The 6,473-nt window shown below is 35.0% G+C and overlaps 1 pseudogene; it reads right to left on the bottom strand.

The window, feature by feature from the left end:
• Positions 1-204: 204 nt before the first annotated feature.
• On the bottom strand, positions 205-920 carry LOC122736235 (annotated as a pseudogene).
• Between the last annotated feature and the right edge of the window lie 5,553 nt (positions 921-6,473).

Genomic DNA, 6,473 nt, shown 5'->3' with positions numbered 1-6,473 from the left:
TATCTATCTATCTATCTATCTATCTATCTATCTATCTATCTATCTGTCTATTTATTTTACTGTATCACTACAAATTTTATTCAGAAGCCCATCTTTTTTTTTTTGTTTGTTTCATTGCTTTTTAGAAAAAATCCTCATTATGAACGTTGTTTGGTCAATCAACTACAAGACTTTCTAGCAGACATACAGTAAAAATGGCATGACTCAGAATCGACCACATCTTTCACGATCTCTTGACTGCCTTCTATCACGTTCCCTTCACCGCCACCACCACCACCACCACTGCCACTACCACGAACACTATCTGTGGATTGAGAATGATATTCATGAGATCTTGATTGGGACCTATGTTTCTTACGCCCTTACAACTCCCGCTGTAGTTCTCTAGAGATGGGTTTGAGATGCATAAATTTACAGAAGCATCCTTGAGTACATTCTCCCATCTCACACTGGCGACAGCAAGCTTCTCTGAAGTCAGTAACAGGTAAAAGCGCTGCATGAATTGGCCGTCCATTAAACCAGCAATTGTTTAAGTCAATGACAGCCTTGTCTGCATCTTCTTCAAGGCAAAACTTTACATATACATTTCCTACAAGATGATCCCCAAGATTATCACAAACATTAATCTCCTCAACCTCTCCATACTTTTCTTCCATTTCTGTAAAAACCTCCTCAAAGAATTCATCATAGTGTTCTTGAATTTCCACATCACTCACTGCACAGCACAAACCATCAGTAGACTGGGAAGAGTTTTGAGGGTTACGGTAAATGTTCAAGAGAGCAATGGTCTGGCTAAAGGTTGGTTTATTGTGTAACCGAGAACATCTGTCTCCATGATGACAAGTTCCAATTTTGAAATAAAATGAACAGTTGACTTTGTCTTTTTCTGTCCCGAAAATGGAGGCCAAATACTCCACCATTTCCCACCCACTGCTGCCTCCACCACAGCCAGACTACATAATCTATTTAAAAGGTAATTTAGGGAAAGAAAGTAGTAGTAACTGGAGATTCGGGAAAGGACTAATATAAAAGATGGTACTTCATTTGAGCTTTGAGGAAAATTAGAGATTTTAAGAGGTGGATATGAGGAGAGAGGGCATTCCAGGCCTGTAGTAAAGTCTGAGAAAAATGCATGGAGTCAGGATTGGAGATGGGAAATGGAATACTGTTTAATAAGAACAGAAGTTTAGCTCAACCGGATCATAGGGTACAGTAAGGTGGATAATGAATCCTAAGCCTAAAAGTTTGAAGCTGAAGGACTTTATGTTTTTAGTTTGCTCCTCAGAGAAAAGATTTAGAGCTCATTGTCAAGCACTTGCATACTTTTAGCATATTCTTCAAGAATCCAAAGTGGTTATTTATGCTTCAATTAGTGATTGGGATAGGACTTTAGAGAAGATAAGACAGGATTAACCACTTGGTATGTCATAAGGATTTTGATTACATCTAGCCATATAGTTAAATGACATTGGGCCATTTGCACTGTAGAAAACAGAGAAAAGTTATTTAAATTATGCAAAACCATGATTTTAATTCTTGATTTACCCTGGTAGAAATGTAGGTACATGCTGCAATTGTGAAGAACATTGTTCATGAAAGCTTTATCTTCATAAGCAACTCTTACCTCTGACCTCCTATAAATCCTATAAATCCTAGGCATTTATCAATCAAAAAAAAATTTTTACATCTATCAAAAAATGGAGGAATTTTCCTTTAGGTCATTTAGTAGAAAAAAGAAAAGTAAACTGATATAGCATCCAGATTGTCCTAATTCTCATTGTACAACTAGACTTCCTCATTTTGTAATTGTATGGCCCAAGATGTACATTCTGATGGACAAGCTCAATGAGCTATCCATCCAAATTGATAACCCTAACCAAACTAAATTTGATAAAAGGAAACTAGACAGGCAGTGGTTTATTTTATTCTTTGCAATGAGGTAAGCCCCTGCCACCTTGCCATGCCATTGATTGTGTTACAGACTGCCTGGAGGTATGTAAATTTAAATTATACAGTATTTCTGTTCATTTTACTAGACTCTGATTCAAAGCCAGCTAGTTGTCAGTCAGAATACTCAAGAGGCATTTTATTATTCAATAATAAGTACATTAGAGTACTATAAAATAATTGCAAACAGAAAGTTTAACAGAGTGGAAAAAGAAACTATGACTACTCATTTATTAATGATGTTTGTTTTTTTAAAGAAGCATCTTGTTAGATTCCTTATGCTTATAATCAGAATATTAGTATGACTGAATTTCTTATAAGCTAATATGGGTTCTTGCTAAAAATGTCTCCCAAAACAGAAGATATGTGACACTGGATAAGTCATTTCACCTATATGAGCTTCCATTTCCTCATCTGTACAGCAGGAAATGAGGCAGAGCACACGGTTTAAGTGACTTGTCCAGAGTGTAACATAACTGTTGAATCTTAGAGGCCAATTTTGAACTCATTTCCCTAACTCCAGGTCCAATGCTTGGTCCACTTTGCCACCTTGCTGTTGTTCTGCACCACCAAAGCTTTATTCACAGAAACACAAAATTGTAGAATTAGATGGTACCTCAAAGTCAGCTAGTCCAGCCAATATTCACAAAAGAATCTTTATCACAACACACTCTATCAATAAGCTTTCTATCTATGCTTTAAGATTTCCATCTTTGACTTAAAAAAACCATATTACACTGAAATTACATATTATATACCCAAATGAAATTTTATTTGTTATTCTAATTCCATTTACTATCCCTAGGTATATATAAAAAAGTTTTTAAGGTCATTAATTCAATTAATCTTCTTGTTGACATTGGTGATTTTAGTTTTGCTACATTTGTCAGACAATGCAAAAAATGTGAAATTGTGATATTGGAAATGCTTTCATCTTTTATTGAGTTGAAAGATGGCTCTACCTGACATGTGGTAAAAAAAAAATAATAATAAACTGTTCACATTCTCACATTTCCTGTAATGTTTGGGTTTTTGTTATTGTTGTTGTTTTGTTGTTTTGTTTTGTTTTTGCGGAGCAATGAGGGTTAAGTGACTTGTCAAGGGTCACACAGGTAAGTTAAATGTTAAGTGTCTACGGCTAGATTTGAACTCAGGTCTTTCTGAATCCAGGGCCACTGGTCTGTCCATGGCACCACCTGGTTTCCCCCCATCTCCTGTAAATTTGCTCCTGCTTTTTACTTTGGACACTCCAAATACTTAAATGTGGTTGATAGGGCCAGAAAAAAGGGATATGTGTACTGGCTGTCAAAAATAGAAGAAAAAAAGATAGAAGGTTCCTACTCAGACTGAAGGAAACAAACAATTCCAGATAATCTGTGATATAAGCCTGTAAGGAAACAAAAAAACCAAATAGAAGGCACTCTGGGCTATAGCTGTCAGTAATTTCTTTCTGCCTGGTCTAGTTTCCTATTTATGTGCCAGTCACTCTGCTCAGTTCTGGTATACAATCCCTGCTCTAATGGACTTTGCATTCTATTGGGGGAGACAACATAGGAATATATGATTAGATAATCTAGAAATATGATAACGATGATGGTAAAAACACAATAAGAATTCACATGCTTCAACATTTGCAAAACACTCTATGTATGTTAACTGATACAGGAAGGGGTGCCTCATTGGGATTTTCCTTCATTTCTTACTGCTCAATTATGGTCACTGAAAGAACTCATGAGTTAGAAATGGAACTTCTCACTTCAGGAGTTTCAGGAATCACTGCTCTCTCTATGGTCTCTGCTGTGTTTCTCTTGCTCCTCCATGGGTTATAATTCTAATGTTTATCTTGTACCTTGAATGGAATTGAAATCCTGTTTGCTGTCCTATTAAATATTATATCTACAGTACTTGTTTCTCTTTGAAGTGGCTTGACCCAAGGATTACAGTAAAATACCTTTCTCTACCCCACATTTAAGTCAAGTATGAATCCATGTGGCCATGCCCTCTTTCTGAGGAAGCTAAGAAAAAGGCAGTGCATGATCATTATTTGACTTAAACATTTCATCCATTACAAGGTGGAGGAAGAGACAAGAAGTTTGGTTATTTTTTGACATGATTCTGACATATAAGGAAGAACGAGATTTTCAAATGCTTTTTTGAAATATCAATAAATTATATTTGTAGTATTCTCTCAATCTACTAGATAGAAAGAAAATAAAAAGAAAAATAAACAAATAACAGATAAATAAATATATGAAATTAGTTTATGATGGCCTGTTTTTGATGAAGCCATGGTGGCTCTTTTTTTTTTTTTTTGGTGGGCCAATGAGGGTTAAGTGACTTGCCCAGGGTCACACAGCTAGTTAAGTGACAAGTGGCTGAAGTCAGATTTGAACTCAGGTCCGCCTGAATCCAGGGCCAGTACTTTATCCACTGTGCCACCTAGCTGTCCCAACCATGGTGGCTCTTAATAATTACTGTGCCATTTATAATACATTTTAGAATTTTTGCCAGTAATTTATGTCAAAGTCACTTGACTATAATTAAAAATCCATTCTCTTCCAGTTTTTGAAAAATATAATATCATAGGAGGAAGAATTTTGCATTTTAAAGAGGTATATATTTTGAATTAGTGCCCAAGTTTGAATATCAGCTTTATCACTTACAATATATGTAACCATGGGACAATTGCTAACCCTTTCTTGATCTCGGTTTCCTCATCTATAAAATCAGGGGTTTAGGTGATTTCTAACATTCCTTTATCCTCTAAATTTCCATTATTTTTCTTTGAAAATAGTACCTCTCTTCAACTCTAAATCTTTTTAAAAAATAATTGACATTGCACATCACATTTACCAATTATTTCAATTTCTAAGAGGTAGCTTATCTGGACTGAGTCATTTGAACTTGTGAGTGGCAGCTAGGTGCTCAGCATGGTGTAATATATAGAAAGCTAGCCCAGATGTGAGTTCTTGTGTTGCCTATAATACTTATCAGTTCTTACTTTGAGTAATTCATTTAACCTCTCAGTCCTCTCAGCAACTCTGTAAAAATAAAACTTGCAGAGTAGTTGCTGTTTAATTAACTATCCTAATCTTGTTAATTTATTTCCTCTTGTTGATTTTTAATTATGTCCTTTTCCATTTGAAGATTTGTTCTTTCAGTATCCCTCCAAGGGTCCCATCTATAATTTTTATAAGTATGCCTTCATTCAAATCACTGATAAAAAGAATAAACAAAAGTGGGTCAACACATACTCAAAGCAATCCACTAGACTTGTCCTTCTGAGTTGAATTCATTAATAAATATTCTTTGTTACTATTCATTCAACTAGTTACAAATACACCTAAGCATGCTATCATCTAGCCTATATCTCTCCATCTTGTCCATAAGCATAGACTTTGTTGATTGTTCTGTTGAAAGCAAGGTATACTTCACCTACAAATCTCCTAATTTACTTATTACATCAGAAATGAAATGAAGTTATTATGTCATGAACTGTCCTTGATGAATCCATAGTGGATTATAGTATTCAATGGTTTTCTTACTTAATGCTCATGAAGTGCATCTTTAATAATAGTGTATTCCAGGTCACATCTGTAAGCTTCTGAAGAGACTGAGCTAGTAGACTACTTGAGTCCAGGAGTTCTGAGCTGCAGTGTACTAAGCTGGTTGTGTTGTCACACTAAGCCCCATATCAGTATGGTGGGCTTCAAACAGCAGAAGATGAACAAGCTGCTTCAGGAGATATGTACTGGCAGAGTTGGTAAATATGGAACGCCAAGCCCCAGACCAAACACCAGTGGGATTGGTTGGCTCATAAATGACTGCTGTACCTTCATCTTGGCACATATAGGCAAACACAGTCTAAACAAATATAAAAAAAGAAAAACGACACTTATATGTTCTAGAATTTATCAGAAATATGTTGAAACAATTGTTGCATTAGCAAACACCCAGAAATAAAGTCAATGTCCAGCAATTTGGGAATGCCTAAAAACATTATGGTACCTAAATGTAATAGAGTATTTATGTGCTGTGAGCAATCATATATATGATTCTTACAAAGAATACTTTTAAAATTGTCATTCTTTATGTTTAACATTCATTGAGCTTTGATTTTTTCCCCTCTCTCTCCCACCCATTTAGAAGGCAATTCTAAAAATGAAATTATGCAAAACCTACTTCTATATTAGCCATGTTGCCAAAAAAGCAAGAAAAATAAAACATATGTATATTTATTTGTTTGTTTATTTATTTATTCATTCATTTATCTATCTATTTATTTCAACCTTCACTCACAGTTCATCAGTTTTTTTCTCTGGAGGTCCTTCAGAATTCTCTTTGATCATTTTATTGATAAAAGCAGTTAAATATTTCACAGCTGATCATCATTACAATATTGCCTTTACTGTGTACAATATGCTCCTGGTTCTGATCACTTCACTTTACATCATCCTAAATTCCCACTACATCTGAATCATTTTTATTTGGATTTTCATAATTTCAATTCTGACCAGTTCATACCA

Source organism: Dromiciops gliroides, chromosome 1, assembly GCF_019393635.1.
Source record: "Dromiciops gliroides isolate mDroGli1 chromosome 1, mDroGli1.pri, whole genome shotgun sequence".
Taxonomy (NCBI): domain Eukaryota; kingdom Metazoa; phylum Chordata; class Mammalia; order Microbiotheria; family Microbiotheriidae; genus Dromiciops; species Dromiciops gliroides.
Note: the sequence above shows the minus strand (reverse complement) of the source record. Positions and strands in the feature narration are given on the sequence as shown.